General features: G+C 38.3%; 1 protein-coding gene across 1 annotated transcript in view; it reads left to right on the top strand.

Moving 5' to 3' along the window:
* DPP10 (dipeptidyl peptidase like 10) overlaps positions 1–23,609 on the top strand; it is a 440,196-nt gene that overhangs the window by 170,559 nt on the left and 246,028 nt on the right. The gene's annotated exons all lie outside the window — the stretch shown is intronic.

The following is a 23,609-nucleotide window of genomic DNA, read 5'->3' as shown; positions in this document are numbered from 1 at the left end:
TGAGTTTATCCCAGAACATGGGGGAGCTCCAGATAGAGCACTCCCCGTTCCCCCACAAATGGAAGAGCATTGCCAACACTGAGGCACCTTTGGGGTAAATTAGTGGGATGGTGGAACAGGACACGGCTTCAGGGAGGGAAGGGAGCACTGGAAATCTGCAGACGGGTTTGGGCTGCAGCCTGTCCTTGTGCACAGCTGGCAGCCTGACTCCAGGAGTGTCGCACTGCGACACGGAGTAACTCAAGATGCAAAAGAAGGAAAAGAGGAAGTTTTATTCCTGATCTCACAATATATAGAATTCCAAAAGTGACAGTGGATTGGAGGATGAAATTGCTACCTCTCCAACCACACTGGTCAAACCAACAGTCCATCAATTCTCTCCTCCCACAAAGAAGAATGCAAAACAATCAATATTTACGTGAACAGTGCGTGAGAACTCTAGTAGAAATATGCAAACATCAGAAGGCATAGAAAACTTTTAAAAGAACTTAAAAACTTTTAAAAGAACAGGGTGACACAGGAGCAGAGTTTTGTCAATCCAGTGATCCAGCTGTCCCAGCTACAGCTCGGGCAGGCAGTCTGGTTTGAACATCCCTGACCTGTGCAGTGTCTGCACAGAGCCCACCACTGCTGTGCATCATTCCTGCTGTGCACAGGTGGAAATAAAGTGGCTGTAAATTCGCCTGTGCACAGGTGGAAATAAAGTGGCTGTAAATTCACCTGGCTGCTGCACACCTCCCCGAGTCAGCAGTGCACTCAGCATCATCACCATAGCTGCTGTTCTCCTGCTTCCCAGTGGGTTACTGTTCACTCCGGTCCTGTCAAAGCCTCCCAAGTGCCAAATCCAGAAATGTAACATTCAATTAGCATTGTGTTTTGCTCAGGAAGAATTCTTCAATTGCAGTATGCTGTTAGTGTAGCATTATGGGATAGCAGCCCTTCTTTGCTAACAGTTTGCTGTAATCTGTGCCAGAAAAGACAGCTGAAATGGAGCTTTAAATGTATGTTTTAATAAAGCACTACTTAGTTTGTAGTTTACCTGAAATTTCAGCATTTCATGATTTAAAGCAATCTATCTCTTGAAGCATATTTTTTTCCTAACAGTACTTATACATGAAAGAATTTATTTGGGGTTTTGTTTGTTTGTTTGTTTGTTTTAAATTGATATTATGATCTGCTGATGAGTTTATCCAATTGGTGAGTTTATACCTTTGTACCAACCACTATTTTTTTCGTCTCAGCTCCTTCTTCCTGTGGAAGTATTTAGAATACCCTATATATGTGTCTAAAATAGAAAGGATGATGGTGTCTTTGAGCTAAAAAGTGCTTCAGAAGATTTAAAAAAAAATCTTGAGCAGCTGCCCAGAGTTGAATTACAGCCCATATGAGGTCCATATATATTAGAAACAAGCACAAGAAATTCCTAAGTATAGGATGAATTTGGGGCATACTTAGAGTGTGAGTAACTGAGCAGATGAATTTGAGGCAAAATCTTTTTCAGCTGAATGGAGTTTCATTGTTTATTTTCTGATGCTTAATTTGTGTTGCCTCAACCTGATTTGGTGTCTTAAAAGCCTAAGAAATAGCAGTTAAAGTATTTGAGGAAGATCCAGTTCTCAGCTGGGAAGAGCAAATGAGGAAAGAAAGCAGACAATTAAAAAGCCTACCAAATTATTGGGAATACCAAAATTATCCTCCTGTCTAGCCTTGCATGAGAGAGCTCTGTGTAGATGTGCCACAGTTCCTTAGTGCTACAGAGGCTGTGCAGATTGACAAGGATTTATTATCTGCTCAGCATAACCGAGTGGGACGTGGGTGTTGGAAAAAAAGGACTTCATAAAATCATCTCTACATCTCACCTGAGGTTTCAGATTTGCTAGAAGCTTAAATTCAGTTCTGACAAAAAACATTACCGTTTTCCCACCTATTCAGTCAGTCTGACTGCCTGTGCAGGATTTTTGCTGTTCTCCATCTTGCCAGGTAGTCAGCTAAGAAAATGACTGAGGTTTATTAGCTGGCACTGACAAAATAGAGGAAGAGCATGTAATAAAGAATGTTATATGTATTGTGAGCTGTGCAAGAGTGGGTGGTAGGAAGAGGCCCTGAAAGTCCATCAATTTTTCTTTCCCCACAACTTCTCATCTTTCCCTGGATCCTACAAGCAGATAAATGGACCCAGAACATACAAATGCCTTTCTGAAGTCTTTGAAAAGGAGTAGGATATTTTCTACCCCTCACCACAGCAGTGACTCACTGAGAGTGTTCTCCTTTGAAAGGTCTCTTTCCTGCTCCTTCTCTACTCCTACACCTTTTCTAATACTTGAAGAAAGATAATGTTCCTTCCCCACTGAAATACAGCAGCTTGAGGGGTACATTTGTATGAAGATATTCTGCTCAGTATTCTTGTGACTCTGTTTTTCAAATGCCTCCTTATATTTCTGGCTGAAATTGAGCATTTTTATTATTCAATCATCTTTGTATCAGAAATCACCTGATTGGCTTATTAAAAATGCAAATTATATTGGGGAAAAAAGGAATTTGGCATTAAGTTTAATGAATAAATATTTTTTCTGTCATTTTCCAGTACATTTGTGTCCAGCTGTTAGTCCTTGGAACACAGGAATAGCCACTCTGCTTTTACATTCGACAGGAAGCTTTTCTTCCCTTTTTCCTGGGTTTCTGCTAAACTTCTGTCTTTTCCACTGAGTTTCTAGTTGTGGATAAAAAATGTGTGTATTAAAAACATTAAAAGATTCTAAAAAACTTTCTAAATTTAAGTAAGAAGACATTCTATTGAATTGTTTTGTGTCTGAAGTGCTTTGGTACCAGCTGTTGGCATTGCCCAGTTACTACATTTGACTTAGAGTTTTAAATGTGTTCCCAGTTCTCAGGATCTGGCACATTAGGCACTGAAAGTCTGTGGCTGAAACCCAGCTCTGGTGACAAACTGGGCACTAATATTTACTGGTGGCCAGGAACTAAGGAAAAGAGAATTATTATAATAAAATGCAACACAAACCCTACAGATCAAGAAGTTGGATTGTGAATGGGCTCATTCTGGGCTTAATGACTCTTCCTGACAGTACCCTAGAATACCATCATGGATTTGTTTAGGTTGGAAAAGGTCTCTAAGATCATCAAGTCCAACTGTTCCACCATACCCGTGTCCCTGAGCACCACATCTACTCCTTTCCAAAGATGCTGGTTCCACCACTGCCCTGCACAGCCTGTTCCAATGCCTGGCAACCCTTTCAGTGAATATTTTTCCTAATATCCAACCCAAACCCTTCCTGGCACTACTTGAGGCTGTTTCCTCTTGCCCCTTCTCTGGCTCCTTGGGGGCAGAGACCGATCCCCACCTTGCTACAACCTCTTGCCAGGCAGTTGTGGAGGGCAGTGAGGTGTCCCCTGAGTCTCCTCCCCCCAGGCTAAATAACTAAATTCCACCTTATTCTCAACGAGATGGGCTGGGATTCCTTCACTCCTGCATGCAGAAGCAGCCCAAGACATTGACTCACACAAATGAAGTAGAAATGGAAGGCACAGCAGTTTCTTAACCCAATTAGAAGGGTATCAGTAATGAAGATAGGGTGGTACAGGTTTCACCTGTCTGTACAGGTGCCTGGAGCTCCTGGATTTCATCACAGATGAACCAACCTGAAGGTCTGCACAGGCACTGCTGCTTGCACTGCCTCTGTCAAACTGTGTCCTGATCCAGGAGCTGCAAGTGCACCTGCATTCTCTGTATGCAGGATATTTTTTTAGCATCCACCTGGGTTTTATTACAGTCATCTAGGCTTGTTTCATCTTGTACTGTGTGTTATTTAAAATAAGGAGGATGGATAGGCAGGAATGGCCATGGAACAATTCTGGACAGGGGCATTAAAGCAAAGCATAACTACAGAAGTGCTGGGTTTGAGCAGAGAATCATGACCAGAGTGTATTTACAAACACAGGAGTCATGCTTCAAATAACATTGAGATTCCTCAGCAAATGGAATCATTACCATTGCTTCCTCTCTTTAAAGTGTTATCTCTGTATGCCAAAATGCTGAACAAGACCATTGGAAAGAATCCAACTTATATTATTCTTCCTTTAAAGCCTCATTTTTAAAAGAATCAAGGACACAAGCATTACTTAAGTATTTCTTTTTACTTTCACAAGGCAAACAGCAAAACTTATTAAAAAAATGTGTTTTCCAACGCCTAACCTGTCATTTTTAAACTCAAAACCAAGGAAAGATGTTTTAAATAGCCAAATCATTAGTTATGTTGGGGGTAGGGTATGTTCCTAAGGAAAGGGAGAAAGATCATCTGAGGATTCAAAATCTCCATAAACACGGAAATGTGAGAAAGATCAGCAACCTTTGAGATTTTTTTTTTTGTTCACAAACTCTAGATTTCTTACTCAGTTGAGTCTGATTTTTTGTTTTGTTTTATGCTGAAAACCAAACAAATAGCTGACAGGTGCACCATTAACCCATCCCTTCTACCAGCAATTATTCTCCCCAGGTACTGAAAGAGAATTGTACCCAAAGGAATGAGATTCAGTATTTTATCCACACCCTCATCATTAATGTACTAGAATGGATTAAATGTTAATCTCTTAATAATCCTTAATGAAGCAGGATCTTCAGCAATCATCCCCGTTTAATTGTCAGATGCCACCTCCAAGGAAATGCTGTTTGTTAGTCAGGACAGGTCCCAGTCATGGCTGGCTTTGAAAACAGGTTGTTTATTTCTTTAGGACAAAGTGCTGCTGCAGCAGCTGGAAGCTCTCTGGTTTAAAGCCTGTGGATAAATGCTGGGAGTGGTGGGAGGCTGGCAGGGACAGGGAGATCAGCAGCGTGGAAGCTGTTGATAAGCAATCCTTCCTCACTTGAAAAGGGAGGTCAAGGGAAAAACAAGGCACAGGATTCATAAAAGGAGTGAAATTAGGGTACAGGGGGGTGCATAAATCACAGCCTCTGAGAGTCCTCAGCTATGGGGTGTGAGGGGGTGAAGCAAGGGCAGTGGCAGCCCTGGTTCTTCAGACACAGGAGCTTCAAGAGCAAGAGGGGTTCAGCAAAGATTTTGGTGTTTTTCAGTGAACCATTTAATATTTCTGTTAAAATGTTAAAAGTAAGTTTGAGCTGTCTGAGCTCTGATGCTACAGAAAATATCTGAAAACAGCAGACTTGCCAAAATAAGTCAAATTGCCTAAAAACTTATTGATAAGTAAAAGGAAATGTTCTTAGAGGTACTCCTAGCAGGAGGAAAAACTTGTGACTGAGATGTACACAGCTGCCTTAATTTTGCTTATCAGCCATGGGGGCTTTTGCACACAAAATAGGGAATTACATATCTGTCACAAAAATATTCTTGAAGCTACAAATCAAAAATGGCCTGTTTATGTTATTTTTATCCAATCCTGAGCCATTTTTTAATGCTGTTATCTAAAATAATTTTCTAGTTTTGGATTAATTAATGTCAAAAATAAAGTCTGTTTGCCTGATTTAAGGCGATTGTTTTCCCAAATACATTTTGGTAAAAATGGACAAAATAGTTTTGTATTTATGGATGGAATGGAATGGAGTCCCTTGGAGTTGACTATGCAACTTTTCTATTTAATTTAAAAAGTAAAGCAACAGCCAGAGGAATATTTAGTGAAGAATGCTTTTATTATTCCAGAGTCTTCTATCTTCATAGCCTAACTGTAGCAGGAACACTGAATATAATGCTACAGTTTGGTAGGACTAAGAATAATAAAAAAACCCCAAAGTGCAAATGTAAATACAGTGTCCATCTTTAAACCTTACATCATGTTGTGGCACCTAAATAGGCACATGAAAACCAAGCACTCACAGCAGAGCCTTCCTAGTACTGAGCATCCCTCATTGATGTGATTTTAATGTTTCACCCAATTATTTATAATTTTCCTTCCTTGGCAGTTCATGAAGCCTTTATTTTTTTTTAATTCTTCTTCTGTCATAACCACAGGAGTGGGATATACACAACTGGCTGCCTGTTCATCACCTCTTCCATCTCTGGAAATGTTATGGGCAAGTTGGTCTCCCTTTTTCTCCATCTACTTCCAGCTAAACATCTTACATCTGAACCTTTCAGATAATCATCTAAGTTTAACAGAACAGTTTCTGTCATAAATAGTATTTGTTAATTATATTTTTAAAAATATCATAATTAAGATCATGTGACTTTTAATATTTTCAGATCTAAACTTCCTAAATAAGCCATACTAGAAAATAACAGTTCTGCAGCTAAAGGAACAAAACTAATCAAGGATCAGATAGGATAATTCAAATTACTTACATTGTAAAAGATAGAGGTAAGGAGGGAAAAGAAAATAAAGAAGGAAAGTTTCTTAGGAGTGACACTGGTTAAAAAAAAGGTCTGTGGTAAATGTTACTTGAAAAGAAAAATAAGAGCATTTTTGTTTGTTGCCCAGTTGAACAAAATGCTGTTTGTTATGTCAGAAGCTTTCCCACGTGGTGGTTTAGAAGATCCATTGCAGAGTGACTTATGTGTCTGTGAGCAGGGGGCTCTCTCAGATCAGCCAGGCTCTCACCCTGCCAGGACCCAGGAATGTCAGGATCATTTTTCTTCAGTCACAGTCTGTCTGTGAAGGCACAGCACAGACAATTTAAGCCAGAAGAGAAGGATGGTGATTTCAGCACAGGACTTGTAGGGTGCTGGTGCTCTACCATCAGTGTGCTCTGTAAACAGCTTCACAGACCCCAGAGCTGGAAAGGAGCCCCTGTCCCACAGGACCTGGGGTGGGAGGGCTTTGCACCAGGTACTGGTGACACAAAAACCATGAGATATCCCTGGATCATGGAACTGCTAAGTTTGGGAAAAGCCTCCAAGATCATCAAGCCCAACTGTCACTCGTATGCCAACGTTTGCACTGCACCCCTTACTGTTGTTTTTGTAGTGGACATAAAGGACAAGAACTTCTCTCCTTTCACTAACAAGTTCAGTGGCTGTTCTTCTGTAGCAGATATTTTAAAATAAAAAAATCTTCATGTCATAGTTTCTATTATAAAATGTATAAATAATAAATCTTAAAGATGGTTTCCAGCAAATACAAAGTTTCAGCTGCAAAGATGACGTTTTCATTCTCGTATTATGAAATGGTAGATAAATAGAATTTTATTCTGATTGAGCTGGGGGTTTCTTCTAAAAGGTTCATCAATATATGGGCCTTGTCTTTCCACTAAAATAAAATTTATTGGGCAGCAAACTCTATTTCAAACTTAAATGAGAAAATTAAGATTTAAAAAGTTCTATCTGCAGATGTAATTAATGATCAAAAATGCAATTAAACATTAAAGAAGTTTTAAACTTTGTGGAATAGTTTCCTTAATGAGTTCCTAATAATAAAAGATATTGAATAAGTTTGAGAATAGTTTAAGTAGGCAGTTGCTTTCAGCAAGTGCAATGCTATAAGGGTTTTTTTTTTCTTAATCAGAGAATAAAATATACCAAAGGAAGATATCCAAGATTGATTAATGGCATATTTTCAATATCTATTAGCTATAACTAAGCTGCTACATCTAGAAAAATACAGGTGATGTTGGCACAAATACCAACACTTTGTCATTATAAACAGCATGATAACTAATTCCCTATTTATTTGCTTTGGAATATCCTCAGGATAAACTTTGATCAGTGAAATTGTCCCTTAAGTCAATAAGTAGACTAAACATTTAGTAGATACTTAAGTAGAGGCTGCTGGTTTTGAACTAGGAATGACTGAGTGAAATGTTTCTAAATGACAATTTTTAATCAGAAAATGCAGTTTTGTTGGAACCAAATAATTTCAATAGGAATATGTCCTTTTCTGTAACAATTCTAGAAGTAATTTTTTCTCAAATGTACTTATTTGTTCCAGTTAAGTAAAAATAAGTTGCTAAGACAATGTTTTTATTTTGACTCGTTTAGCTCTTTTTTGGTTTTGCACTTAGAGAGTCCCATTATATTTCCAAATTTAAATAATCATAGTGAGATTGCATATTTGTCATCCTTTTAAGTTATTTTTTTAATGAGAGATCTCTATGACTAATAGTACATTTTTCCATTAGCCTAACAAAATCTTGGGGAAGATCAACATGTTTCTAGGAAGAAATGTGTGTGGCAAATTAATTTCAAAACCAAAAGAGGTTTTGGGAATTTTTTTGGTGAAGTTTGAAGCCCATGACAGTAAATATGACTGAAACTTGCTTAGCACAGAAGATGCAGACAGGATGGTGAGCTTTATACCCATCTCTATTACCTCATGTTATCCTGTTTTGTAAAATGTTGGATCTGAATTTTCAGGGTACGCCTGGTACTAAAAACTTGGTTTTAAAAATCCTACCCCTTCTAAAGGAAAGTGTGTTAGACTGAGAGCTTGTGCTGTGTATATGAGGGAGAAAAAAGAAGAGAGGAAGGAAAGAGGTGAAAATCAGGATTTGGTTTCTGAAGGGTGTCTGCATGGTTTCAAGGCTGTGACAACTGTTTTGATGTCACAACGGGTTTTGAAAAATAAAGTTTTGATGAGTTTAAACTTGTTATGCTCACATTTGCACTAAAAGTTGTCCTTGAAAACTAAAATTTGTGAAATATTTATTCATTTTTGTAGTGTCCCCTTGGATAAATCAACCTGTTTGGAAGCAAGAAACCATAATCATCTGATTAAGATTAGTATACCTAAAAAGGGAATAAATATTCTCTATCATTTATGTTCACTTCACAATGACTTTGTGAATAGAATGTTTCAGGCTCCTTTTTGAGTCTTTGTCTTCATTATGTGACATCAGCACTGTATCTGATTTAAATGGTGTGAAAGTATTTTCATTTGTGATTCTGGGTTCACAGGGATGTTCTGTCTTAATAAATGATCTCTGATTTCTTCTTTCTTTTCATATTGGGATGATATAAATTACTGTGGTTTGTTTATGTTGCTTACCTAATTCATCTGGAGATAAGTACTGAACATTATTTAATAAAACACAACTAAAAACATTACCCACACAATTAGCCATTTCCTTTAACTTTAATAAGACCATTAAATTATGTTGAAGAATTGCAGTGTGTTTATGACCAAGCAGTAATTTAGAAGGAAATAGTTGCTTTTCTTTTCTCTTTAATAAATGGCCCTTACATGTAGGAGCGCCACAAGTCCTGGAGGGGCTCGTAAAAGAGAAGCACAGAGGGGCACAGTAAAAAGAGAAAGCAAAGGTCTGAAGTTACTACTTGGAGTTCATGCACAAATTGCACAATGTTTATTTAGCTCAAGCCCTTTCAAATTTTGCATCATTCTCAAACCTACAGTGATCAAGGTGTGGCCTTTTGCTACTATATTTTGGTATTTTGGGTTGATTACATAAGATTTCCTCTGAAGGGAATGAAGTCTGCCATCTCTGACAAACTTTACCTGTGAACCTGTAATTTCACTGAGCAGATGATATACTACAGATGCAACAAATATTTTACAAATATTTTTGGTTGTGTCTCAAGAAGTCAACTGTTATGATTTTACTTACTCCCTTAGAATAAAAAACACTCAGAAATTATTTCTTATATAGTCTGGTTCTATTGATGGTGGGTTTTACCCATTCCTAGAAAATCTTGCAGTGTATCTGTTGGTTTAGAGTAATGAAACAGAGCATTTTCTCTCATAAAAGGAACCCCACCTGCATGTCTATAGGATGAACATCACATCTATCCCATGTGACATTCTGTATCTTCAGGCAAGAGCAAGAAAACCAAATGCATCTTTTTTATTTCCTTTCCCGTGATTTGAGCATTCAGTAACTAATTTAAGAGTCACTATAAATAAACACAGAATTATTTTATCTTGGCTGCAGACAGGCTCTATTAGCTTTTTGTGCCAACAGTGGTAGTTTCAGGCTGATTTCCTGGAGCAGCTTCATTGATCAGAAGTCCACTGTTGTCAGTATTTTGAAATGAAATCACAGCTCATCAGATACATTGTTTTATCTCATGTTCTAGCTTCCAATTTCTCTCTTCTCTGTTCTGCCTCAGTCTGTTGAGACTGGTCATGAAAATGTGTGACTATTAACCTTCTTTTCAGAAGTGAAAGGATGGTTAAACCCCACCCCCTTTCATGGACTGATATGTAACACATCTTTGTCCATAATGATGTCCACAGAGAGTGTTGTTTCCATTAAAGTCAGGGCAAAAATACACTGCTCACCATTTACATCCCTACAGGTATTCCTTCGTGCAGTAGTGCTGGAAACTTATGATTTTTGGCAGGTTTATTTAAAGGTTGTGGTACGTGGTACTAATTTCATCTTATTGTCAAATCACCATTTATTAAATCTTTTTAGGAAGTTAGAATTGCTCTCAAATAAAGTATTTTGGTGCTGTCACCCTTTCTTAGGATTTAATGGCATTGTTGTGATGAATGACTCATTTGGACTCATTGTTTCATTGTTTCTACATGTTGCCTCTGCTGATGCTTTCCAAATTTTCAGGGTCTTTGGAGATTTATGCATTCAGTTTGTTTGTTGCACGTTGCTTTTCCCATAGATAAAAATCCATGGCATGCATCTTTCATGGAGAGCTGGGTTTACCTAGAGCATATCATTATTGCTTTATGGTCATACATTGTGGCTGCTGTCAGTGAGCTGATATAATCTATTTTTTACAACGGTGTGTAAAGGCTTCATCCACATAATGCTGCTTTTCTGTTGCCTTTTGCCTTGGAATTTGCTTAGAAAATAAATGTTCCTTTTTCACACCCTATAATACGTCCTGTACAAGAAGTTGGTAGCTGCTCTCACTATTAGGATTTGCTGTTCTTCTTGTGGTAGGTGCTGGTTTCCCCAGTAGGTTTTATCTTTTTTATTTATCTTTTCTGTCGTCTTTTTATAAAGCTTGAGCTATGTTAATGAGATCTTTATATGGAAATATAAAATTATTGATATTTTTTACATGCTACCAAAAGACTGGATTGCTCCTCTTTTGTTGTCCTTTTTTAAATTTGAATTAGTATTCTCTACCAGCAAGCAATACTTTTCAAGGATAGAGAGAAGCTAGAATTTAATAGAGCAATTTGGGAAGAATAATAACCTTAGGTTGTGGGCTTGATTATCCCCTTGTTTACACCTTTCAGAAGGCACAGGAAGAGTTACCATGAATGTATATGTTGCTTGTTTTACAGAGATGTCAATGATTGCAAAAAATGCAGTAGAACAGCAAAGCAGGCTCAATATTTGGCATTTGTAATACCACAAAATGAACAGAAGCACTCATTCACTGGGGAGATCTTGTGAAGGGCTAAGATAGCTTGTTCTCTTTATTCTCTGGGAATGAGAAACAAGTGAGCTATAGCAAAAATGGGCACCTTTTAGTGCCACGGAGGCCAACCCAGCAAACAACTTGTCAGGTTAGAACAGAACAATGCTAACAAAACTTCAACAATTGATCCTGAAATCTGCAGCCTTATTTTCAAATGTAATTGTTGCTCTACTTGACAAGCTCTTAAGAAAGGTTTAATAAATGTAGTATTCTTTCAGGAGCACTAACAGGAGGAAAATACGGAAATTCAGAATGTTTGGTTCCCATGTTTTTCCTCTTTTTGTTTTGAGGGGTGGATTGTCTTATGTGGAGATTAGGAAGAAGAAAGAACTTCACACCTATTCTGTCTTTTGGTCTGAAAATCAGTGATTAGGTGTCTGTTTGGCCATAGCTCTGGAAGTGGAACAGGATGTGAGGCTGTAAAACACTCCTGGTGTCCCAGAGGTGCCAGTGCTGCAAAGGCAGGAAGCCAGGTCCAGCTCCCAGACTTACTGACTGCTGAGCCTCCAAATCTGATAATTCTGCTTTAAAAATCCACTTTTTGCACATTTGCCACTGTACTTCTTGTCAGGTGGTTCCAGATGAAGCACTGCAAGTTAACGCTTCAGTGATGCACTTTGAAACTGGGAATTGTTTACCCAAACCTGAGGAGAGCTGGAGGCCCCTTTAATCTGAGTAGTTTCAGTCAATTAACATTCATAGCTTACAATGTCCCTGTTGTAATGAAGTTCCCAATTCTGCATTTGAAAGCTGACCTAAGCACCGATGCAAAATACCATTTGCTGGCAGGATTTGGAGATTCTCTTTGTGTGTCAGTGTCTGAATATTTGACTGTTGCTTCCCAAGTTATGCTGGCTGAGGCTGGAGCTAACTGAGTTACCCTGAAGAAATACAGGAGTCTGGAAAATGCTTTACCTTTGGTGATTGTTGTCCAGAGTAGACCCTAGGAACAAAATTAACCAGAATTATTCAGAATTATTTCTTTCTTCTTTAAGGGGTAAATGTTGTAGAACGTTGTGGCTGTTGGATAAGGTGGTGTAAAGCCTATTGAAACCATTTCATTAACCACTCCAAAATGTGACTTCAAACTGTTCATGTTTAATGAAGCAGTGGATAGTTGTTTCTGTTAGAACTGTGATTTTTTTTTTTTTTTTTTTAATTATAGGGCAAGAAATGATAAACAAGGACAAGTCCTCAGTGGGAAATAAATCATTTTGGATGTGTTATCAAACACTGATTTTTAGTCATTAAATGTCATTAATGTATTCAAAATTATGTCAAATTTTGACCTGACCCCAGTGGTATTTTAGACTCTTTGGTGCATGAACATACATAGAATTTCTATCATTTAAAGCTATCTTGGCATCATTGTGATGGCTACTGTGCTTTTGCAAATTACTTTGTCTTCTTGGTGGCTTTGCAATTCTTCTTCTTGATGACACGTCACTGATAATGTCACTTTTAACAGTGACTGTATGAACACTAAGAATTACTAATAATTTTCTGACAGTCTGTTTTTTAGATAAAGACTTTCCCTTCCTATCTTTCTTTCCATGAAAATCCAATGCTGACAGATTTCCGGAAAAATAGTGTCTAAATCTTTGTGTTTAAATATGATTTTCTTCACATGGTAGACTGTGCTTCAAGATTAGGAAGATAATAAGACATCTCCTTTAAATAAAGTCAAGCTGAAAGGTGTGATACAGAATAACCTTGTGAAGATTTCACTCTGCAGCAAGTAATTAAACACAGTTTAAGCATACCATAAAATATGCAATTAAAACAAAAAAGGTTGTACATACTGACAGGTAATATAGTAAATTACAGTCCTGCAGTGTCTTTTACCTGCTATGTATAAGCAAACTCAGAGGTTGTCTTTTGTTGAAGGTCTTTTGATCAGACAGCTAAGTGTTGACTAACCTGAAATACCTGTCAGTGTGTGAACCCAAGGGTCAAAATAAGGATATGTTTCATAGGAGTGGAAAAGGGATCGAGACAAGAAAATATGAAAGCATGTGGACTAATGGATATCTCTCTTCTCTGAAAAAAAAAAAAAAAGTTGTTGAGACCAGTCATATCTGGTAGCATCGGGGCAACCATCTAGTGATTTTTTTGGGTTAATTTTGGTTGAAAATCATCAAATCTTTAGAAAGTCCTCCCATTCATTCTGCTTTAAAATTACATTTGAGTACATTGCATAAAGCTGATTTGATCAGGTGTAAAGAGCTTGTTCTTAAATTCCCATGTGTCTAAGGGCTACAACCAGCAGTCACCTATATTTGGGTGAATGTGACTGAAGATAAAATAGGCAGCATGATTGATTTCTCTAAGAACAGGACTATGCAGAAGTCTATAATTTTCATCAGTTTGCTCTGAAAATAATGTGAAGGTAGAAAATGAAGATTAGCAGTCTTCTTTTGCATTCTTCTCCCCTTTTCCAGGTCTCTTTCTTATAGAAGGCAGTTACATTCCGGTGTAGCAATAATTTAGACCCATGTCACCGTTGTAATGACTTTGGAAAGCTATAAAGACACAGTTTGCAGAGTTTTAAAGTATGTACTTAAAGTATATTGCTGTTGAGCAAAGCACTTAAGCAAGTGCTTAATTTCAGGTATGTGGTGAAGTGTCATTGGGTTTATTTATACAGCAGTCTGGGTGGCTGAAAAGTGAATTCAGGCCTGAACCCTGCTGCCATGCAGAGATGAGTGTAGGACAGAAAGGGAAGGGAATGCCAAGTACCTGGAAACTGAGGATTTAAAGGAAATCCTCAAATTCCTCTTGCCCCTTCCCTGAAGTGCCTGAAAACCACCTCTGGTAGTACCTGGGCAATTCAGATCCAGTTGGTAATGAGGGAAATTCCTGATCATCAGGAAGAATCATGCTCCTGAAGCATTCCTGTGGTTTCTGTAGTGAAAATGCTTGTCTTGCTCCAGAACAGGCTTTTGAAAAAACCCCAAGTGTCCACTATCTTTTAACACTTTTTCATATACTGGGAGATTAACCAGATTTAGGGAAGTTAAATCTAATTGTGTTTTCTCTTGATTAAAAAAAAAAATCTTTTTTCTTTAACTACTCCTCAGATCTTTCTTAATTACTCCTCTTGTTGCTCCACACCCACCTTCTTTTTTTTTTTTTTTTTTTGGTAGCTCAGTGATGAAAATTAACAACAGACCCACAAGATCATACTGGCATATATATAAGCCCTGCTCTTTGTCTCTCCCAGGACTGAGAAGTGGTTTTTGGGTAACAGCATCAGCCCTGCTGAGTCCTGTTTAGCTCATGGGTCATGGACTCCATCCTTGTTGGTCCTTTCCAGCTCAGGAAGTTCCATGATTTTATGATTGTCACTGCAAGATGGAATATGGGACACTGCTTCTGTGCTGGTTCTGGGCTGTACTTCATCCTCTTGTTGCTTTTCTGCACAGATTTCAGCTCTGTGTGGGTAGCACTTCACACACTTCTTGATTGAGTTTCACATTGTTGATTTTGGATCACTTGTACAGCCTGTTTCCAATTCTGATTCTGTTCTTAACTGTCTGTAAGAACACTCCAAGAGCTGAAGTAGTGATGAATAGTGATGGACTTGCACGAAAAGTCCCTGAGAGTTCCTAATTGAAAATACTTCCCCTTTTGACAATTCAGTATTAAGAACTGACATTTCACACAGCTTGTCAAACAGCTGTGCAACAATAATTTCATCTAAATCTAATTTTCTTACAAGAAAATCATGTGGTATTGTTCTTGAAGGCTTGCAGCACTTTGTCCTGATTATGCCTAGTTTGTTGGTTGAGTGAAACGAGATGGGCTGGATATTACCTTGTCAGGATAAATTAATGCTGGCCTTTTTTATCACCTTATTGTCTGTAAACCTAGGTTTTTTAGGTATATATATTTTTTTCCTTTTCTGAGACCTAACAACTAAGCTGCTTGGGTGTACTTTATTTTCCCCTTCTTTAGAGTTTTTGCCATTCTCCAATCCAGCAGAATTACCCTATCTTTTTGAACTTCTCAGAGATTTCTCTTAAATAGTTCAGAGATGGCTGAAGCCTGAAATATTTCTAAGTAAGGCTGATTTGTTGATTGTGATGTTGATTTATCTATTTTTTTATTTCCTTTATATTTTTATTTACATGTTCTGGTCTTCATAATTGGTGAGCATATAGTTAATTAAGTATCTAGCCTCAGGGTTTTTTTGTGTGACAGGAGTATTGGAAACATCAGCCTTATACCTTTTCTCCTTCTTTTGAAGTTTGCTTTTGATTTTCTCCCTTTCACCTTTCTCTCATTTTTTCCCTAATCTTCTCATTGGAATAACTTTACAACTTTAGATTCTTAACCAGTTCTTTTATGTTCCTTCTATTTCCCTGGTGATTTCTCCTTCCTTTTGAAAGACAAAATACTGTCCCTGGTGTGTTCAGAAAGTTGACATAAACTGTATAATAAAAATCCTTCCTGCTGCCTGATCCATCCTGAAGGTGCATCTGCACATTACTCCCATTGATACATAGGCATGAATCTCAGGATGTTTATGGAGCCTGGGGCTTGTGCTTGATTTTCAAGGTTAAAGAGGGAAAGAATGACTCCCTGCAGTACAGCACCCCTAGTCATGGCTCCTTTTATCTTTATGCAGTCATTCAAGGAGACATTAATTCCCTCTGGCTGGTGGAACTGCAGACTTCAGAACCAGCAGAGGCGTTATTGATACTGAGGCAACGCCTCCCTCTTCCCTTGTCCTGCTCCTCTTGAACAATTTATTGCCCTTTTACAGCAAAATCCCAGTTCCATAGCACATCCCATTAATGCTCTAGTGCTGCTTCCGTTGTTGACCTTGTGCAAAAATTTCAACCTCTTGCAGCTGTTTTGCATTTTCATGTCATTTACATATCACTACCGTAGATACTTAATTGGGGGCTCCCTTTTTTCCTTTCCTATAATTCTGCTTTAATTTTCCAAACAAATAACTGGCCTTAGAGTTTCAAACTTTTATAATATCACCTTTTTTTGCCCATCTCTGTGATTTTTTCGCTGTACCAGCCTAGCTTAGGGGTGCAATGTGAAGGATAGGTCTTCTCCTTAATAGCATTTTATTTTTCTCAAACCTCCTAGATTCTCCAGGGTTAGAAGCATCAGCAATTCTTTATCTGCCTCTCCTGCCCAATAGCCTGTTGAAATCCTCAAGAGGGTTTTTGAATGTAGCTCCCAGATGAGTAATGATGCTGAGGCTGGGTTTTAGATATTTATTTGGAATCAAAGTATCTGTGTGTCAATATGTGGTCCTGTGTAAGTCTCCTGAAAGGACACTGTCAGCACACTTGGGAAGTCTGAGGTTTGTGCCCAGTTCTCAAAGTTAAAAATAATCCCAAACTTTCTGAAACACTTCTCAATATCTCCTTCTAAGTCTTCAGCTGCATTTCCCCACTGTCTGCATTTTTCCTTACACACTTTGCTTCTAATTAGAGATTCTTGGTACCAGTACTGAAAGGGAAAGAGCTCTCTTTTGCCTCAAATCACACTCCATGACTTCAAGTACCCTTAAGTATCTCTGCCACCTTCTTTATTGAGCAGAAGTGCTGAAGTGACTGCCAAACTGAAAAGTCACAGAATGAGATCCAAATGAAATGTCTGGTCACCATAATTACAACTAGGACCGAAATGAGAGCTCAGCCACAATGCAGTCTAAATGCTGAGTTTATTTGGGGTGATGTTTTTTGTGTTGGAAATGCTTGGTTGCATTAACTTGTGCTGATAGGAATTGAGTAGACTATTGCTGAGTAAGGTACTGTCTTCTTCTAATTATTCCGCTCTTTTTTAGATACTTCTGTTTCTGGGATAGACTACATCAACAGATTTTTTTTTTTTTTTAATGGGGCACCAGTAATTGGAAACATGAAGGAAGACATGCAATAAACTAGTCTTAGAAATTATTGCTATACTTAATATTCTTTGCTTATTTCACTTAATGATGCCACTGCCAATGTCCAAGAGAGTTCCTACAGTATTTTATTGAAGAATTTGTATTATAAAAGCAAAATTCTTCCTAAGTCTTGTATACTCATATATTGTATACTTAATATTTTCCTCACAGCTTTGACTGGAGAATACTTCCTTCATTTACTAAAGTGTTTTTTGTTTTTTTTTTTTTTTTTTGTGTGTGTGTGTTCACATAGTTGTTCTGCTTTGCCTTGGGCTGTAGTTGTGTTTCCTTAATGGATGAATAACTTTCTGTGTGGATAATTTGTATATCAGTTTGTAAAACATTTTCAGATCCTTTGGGAAAGAAAAGGTATTACACAAATCTTGGATAATGGACACATGTATTATTGTACAACTGTTTGATGCCCTTCATTGTGTAACATCTGCAGTCGATGAGCAGGCTCTTAGCAAGAGTTCTGTGACAGCTCCATTTCATATTGCAGTAACAGCATGGAGAAAAGCTCAGGTGTCCAGTTTTACACAAAACCTCTTCTCCTTCCCTTTGATGTAGTCATGAGTCTTTTGGGATGCTAAGAACCGCTCTATCCAGTGACTGCTAATCAGAATTAAGGGTATTGAACAGAGAACAGGCACTGCTGTTCTCCACTGTTTCCCCTCAATGTTTTAAGGCATCCAAGAATAATGGTGGCCAGTGGAGTTGTCATTTTTAAACCCAAACTGTGCAGTGTTAGAAGATTTTTGTAATTGTCATCATAATGTAAATACATGTAGTCATATCTCTGTTTCAAATGAAAAAAATTCTCAATAGAAATTTAGTGTTTAATCACTGTCAGCTTCATGAGGCTTGTTGGTTTATTTGTAGAGTGACTTAGAGCTGGATAGAAAATACTTAAGAGGAAATTCATCCTGCAAAAATGAATTTTGATCAAAAGAGTCAAGGGAATTCTATAATTCTTACAAGGTTTTAGAATAAGAGAAGATAATTTCTATTGATACTGGAATGTTTTCTTTCTGTCTGAAATTAATTTAACGATTCAATCTGGGTAATTTTTAGTTGTTCACCACTGCCAGAGGATCCTCAGGGAACCCTTTGCTGTCACTGAATATCCATGCATGATGAAGTTCTTTGAGGAACAGCCGTGTGGCAACCATCAAGGAGAAAAAGAAATCATCCTCTCATTTGTGGTTTTTACCATGAGGCTACTCTAGTAATCTTTTTGCTTTTTCTAGACACATTTATGATTTATACCTATGTTAATAGGGAAATTCCGAGTTCCCAGGCCAGTCATTTGTTGACCAAATTTAAACATATTTAATCTGTAAAATGTTGACAGATTTGCAAATATATGATTACACTGTATTTCTGGATTCATATAATTTACTACAAATACATTTATTAGGAGCATTTTACAGGTGTGAACCTTAATGTTTTTCACTGTATAGGCTGATCCTGAGTACAAATTGTACTGTTTTCTCCCTCAGTTTTAGGTGTGTCTTAAGAGTTACAAAGTAAGCTGAAAGCTTTTTCTTGCAAACTCTGCTGTAACAGATTTTCATGGCTGAGGAGCTCTTAGAGTAACTTTTACCAAATTAAAGATACAGTGCAATGGTCAGAGTATGGGAAATGCATGTCTCAAAATCTAAGATCTAGTTTTGGCTCTTCCCAGCCTATTCCATAATTTGTATAACTGCTTTCTTGAGTAAAAATAGTGTCAGTGATAAGCATGAGTAGATTTATATTATATTATAGCTGTTTCATGTTAGTGAACTGCTTGTGAGATCTGGATCTTTTTCTGGAAGCTGCCATTAGGATTTAAATTCCACTAATACATTTGGATAGAGTTGCTCCATAGAGACTTTGGGAGTAGGTCAGGCCTGCCCTGTGAACTTTAAACTATGGTTAGAATGTGCTGTTTGTTGGATAATGAGAGTTATTTTTGTCTGTACTTGGTCTTGTTCTCTGTACTTTCACTGAAATATTTGCATGTGTATTTTAATAAGTCTTGTAACTTTCCTGCTGGAATATATTTGCATTTATTTGTATTAAGTCAGAGTTTGCATTGATTGTTTTGTCTAAAACAAGACAAGGAAAGAAAAACATGAATACAATTTATTCACAAAAAAAATAGCTTTTCACTGAAGTAGGAGTTAGAATGAAATGTGTTTCTAAATGCAGAAGGTGCCTGGAATTTTCCCTCTATCAAAGAATTTGTTAAGAAGCAAAGTTCAAATATTCAGTTATTTAAAGTCATAATTTAAAAGCATTCTGTACAAAACCACAATCTGTCTGTTTTTCAGTTTTATGTGACTCAGAGTGGTTTTCTTCTAGAGAACTGTCTTTAGTTTTTGCAAGCCCACAAATCCACTTAAAACACAAGTCAGGAACAATCATCTTATCTTTTCTTGGGTTTTGGTAACATTAGTTTGATTTTTAAATTCACCTTTATAATTTCAAGGATTTTTTTTTTAGCCCAGTTGCCAGAGCTTTAAAATGAATCAGAAATCAATAATCAGAGTTTATTCATAAGATTTGATTTGAAAAAGCTATCGACAAGCTCTCAAGTTATGACCTTGCAGCTTCCATCAGCTGGACTACACAGAAGCTGTGGATGATACGGTGGGAGTCTTTTTCCCTCAGTTTTAAGAGCCTGAATGCTGAAGTTCTTGGCTAGATGTGATTGACAGTCTTTTAATCTCAACTACAGAATCACAGAATGACAGGATCACAGAATAAGCTGAGTGGGGAGGGGCCCACAAGGATCATCAAATCCATCTCCTGGTCCTTCACAGGACATTCCCAAGTCACACCATGTGCCCTAGGGGATTGTCTAAACTCTTCTTGAATTCTATCAGACTTGCTGCTCTGACTAATTTACTTGATCACAAAAACCCAACACTCTTTGTAGGAATGGCTCAGCTGGATGTAAAGGTTATATAAGTGGCTTCTTATTTTTATGGGAATGCTTGTAAACAGGTAGTATTTACACCTTCACTGCAATTGCACAGTAAAGAGGGCTATATAAAATATGCAGAAAACAAAACTGATGCAGGTTTGTTCTTTGAAAGCCCTCCACTGGAGCAGCAGGAGAACACAAAGCTCTCTGCCAGGGGAAGAGCCAGGACCTGCACTGTGCCAGTAATGCTGTGCCTCTTCATGGTGGCTGGTACAGAGCAGCATCTGCGTGACACAAGGCAGTGAAATCCCTTCATCACCAGGACTTTATCATCACCAGGTTCTCTGTCTGTACTGTAGCTCAGACCCTGCAGCTCCCAGCCCATGTCCCAGGGCTCTGGAGTGATTAACCCCTGGCACAGGGGCAGCCTTTGGCACCTGGGCATGCTCCCAGCATCACCCTGAAGGGTGATAGGCCAGGGGAGTGACAAACCACCAGGGCTTCTTCAGGGAGAAAAGGGAGAATTCCCCTTACATGTGGCATCCTCTGCTGTATTCTTTTTGCACATATGTCTGGCCCCTTTACTTTTCAAACAGTTTCCTGGCTTTCTGGCTGCCTGTCCAAAATTTTTACTGCACATTAGTCTGCTGTGTCAACACAACATATGTGTGATTGAGTCATGGTGTGCTGCGAGCTGAAAGGATTGGATAATACTCAATGGAGCTGATATTCAGCTTATGTGGAAGGTAAAATAATCATGTTGTGTTTGGACTCATGCACCCAAATCTCGTGTGTGAAGATGGACAAAGTTACAAGGAGTCTGTAACATAAATTTGCCATTGAAAGGTGAATTAATGTAAAAGAACTGACTCAGACCATAATTCCATTGCTTTCTGCAGCTATTTCACCCAAGCCTTAGGTGCTTTCCCTGGTGATACCATGAGGTGTTTGGGTGAAAATGGTACAAGGAACCACTATAAACACCATACAACTTAATTGCTTCAGCCATATGGCAGCAGTTTTAGTACCAGGCTCCAGTTTTAAAGATATGTACTATTAACGGCTGTAAAATGTCTGTTCCTTTATACAGGCCAGTCAAATGACCTTTAAACAGTAATTTGCTAAAAAAGACCTAAATAAAAGTTGGTGTAGGCATTCCTGAAAACCGGTGAATTAATTAAATATCACCAAAGCATCAATACTATAAACCAATGAGCCAACATTCAAAAATAATTATAAAAGTTGAGATTGTATGATGTAAGTAAGAGTCTTAGCCTTGATTTTAGGAAGCTGTAGATAAGAATCATTGTATATACATCCAGTTTCTGAAGTCCTACCCCAAAAATACTTGCTTCCCATAATTCTAATTGTTTATGAAAACTCAACCCAGCATGCACAACCTTTGTGAAACTTGTGCTGCATATCTCAGTCCATTAAAGTGATAAAACCTCACAGTGAATATATTGTTAATGAATAACCAAGCTTCAGCTGAATGACTGCTGATGTCTTTTTCCTTCTTGATTAACAGTGGAACTCCATCACAATGGGTCTTATGAAAACAAGCTGAAAGTAATCTTGATTGAAACATGCCTATTCAAATCCTAAATCATTAGAATTCTTCAGCTTTGATGAGGGCCCAATAATTAGTTGAGTAGCAATAGACCTGTGCCATAAATAGCATGAATCAGAACACGTCTGCTTCTAAGACTTATTATTTGTATTACTGTAGCACCTAGAGGCCACAGGCAAAATCTGAGTCTCCCTGTGTTACACATTGCTCAGTGCAAACAAGACCCCAAGTGCAAGAGAATGCAGCCAAAACAAAGGCAGGCTTGGCAGTGAAGGCAGGCTTGCAGCCTCTGTGGAGGTAAAGCAGAGCAATAGGCATGGGAGTGCACAAGATGCCACCTTTGCAACCCTTTCTTGCTTTTCCTTTGCATGGTGCAAATGTTAAACAAAAAGAGACAGCAGCAGAGGGCAAGGAAATAAAGGGACAGGGCTGACAGCAGCAGGGATGGGAAATAATGAATTACAAGAGAGAAAATAGATATGTAAAAGGGAGAGGTAAGGGAAGAGATAGTGTGAAGAGAAGCACAGGAACTGCTGATTCCTGATCTGAGAGAAAGCAGCTGTGTAGGCAAGAACTATCTTTTAGTTGGGTCTCATGCAGGGGACTGTGTGGTGGCCCTCAGTGTTTTGCTGGAGAGGGATCATAAAGTCAGCAACAAAAAGAGATTGAGGCAGTTAATTTAGACAGTTCTCCTACTCTAGGCATCACCAATTATACTTGTATCACTCCAGATAGAGTTTTAGACAATAATCAAAGAATGTTTTCATTCTTTGCTGGCACCTTTTAAACATTTGAACATAGTTTTCATATGTTCCATATGTTTCCAAGTTTTCTTTCCTTAAGACTAACTAATTCAGGTTATTTTCTGTTTTCCTTTAGAGCATGTGCTTGCCACACTTCTGATTCTCCTTGCTACATGTCTGTGCTGCTGTGCATTCCCTGACCTTGGCTCCTTCCTTCAACATCTGCCCTGCCAGTACTGGCAGGAGCACATGGAAATGATGCTGGAGAAACACTTTTGTGGATACTTCTTTTAGTTTTACTTAGATGATATTTTTCTCTACCAGATGAAACTGACCTGGAAGACAGTGCTGGAAGCCCTTGTGAGTCAATCTAAGTGACATTCACTGCTCTCCTACTGACAGGCTCGTTAGCCTATTAAAGAAAGAAATTAGGTTTGTTTGATGTGACAAACTCTTGACAAATTAATGGTGGCTATTAGTCATCATCTAGTTTTTGTCTAGGTCCTTGCAAAGTTCATTTGCTTGGGTTTTTTTGTGCCTCTTGACTGTAGAGGAGTCAACACAGTGATGGCTGATAGTGGAAGGTGGAAACACTTAGTTCTCTCTATTCTGTGGCTGCCTGGTATGTAGTTCCTCAGTCCCATGTCATCTTCCTGTCCCTTTTTAAACAGGTCCCACCATAGGCTGAAATCTTAGATCTCTGTCACTGTTATTAATTATGCTCACCATCCAGTCAGAATTGACCTTTCTTGTGAGGTTTGATGCAAAATATATTTAAAATGATCAAAAGCTCCTCTCACTATGTGCTGACAGCTTTCCTTCTACCTCGCAGCCTCCCGAGACCCAGGCTGACTAAGAGTGCTGGGGCTCTCTCTCCTGCCAGCCACACATTCCCATCCCAGCACTCCATCTCCTGCATGGAGACAGTCCTGTGTTCTCCATCCTCCTGGGTGCTGGGGTGTGAAACCAACCTGAATTAACAAGCAGCCCAGCCCAAGCCTAGGCGTTCCACCTGCTTGGGTTCTTTTCTCTTACAAAGGCTTGTGGTCACTATGCCTTGAGTCATCTGTCTTCACAATTCAACCATTTACTTCTTGATGGTTAGAATCAAATTAGAGATGGCCTCCTTCATTCATCCTTACATAGAACACCCCTTGAAGCT

This window comes from Vidua macroura, chromosome 7, assembly GCF_024509145.1.
Source record: "Vidua macroura isolate BioBank_ID:100142 chromosome 7, ASM2450914v1, whole genome shotgun sequence".
In the NCBI taxonomy this organism is placed as follows: domain Eukaryota; kingdom Metazoa; phylum Chordata; class Aves; order Passeriformes; family Viduidae; genus Vidua; species Vidua macroura.
Note: the sequence above shows the minus strand (reverse complement) of the source record. Positions and strands in the feature narration are given on the sequence as shown.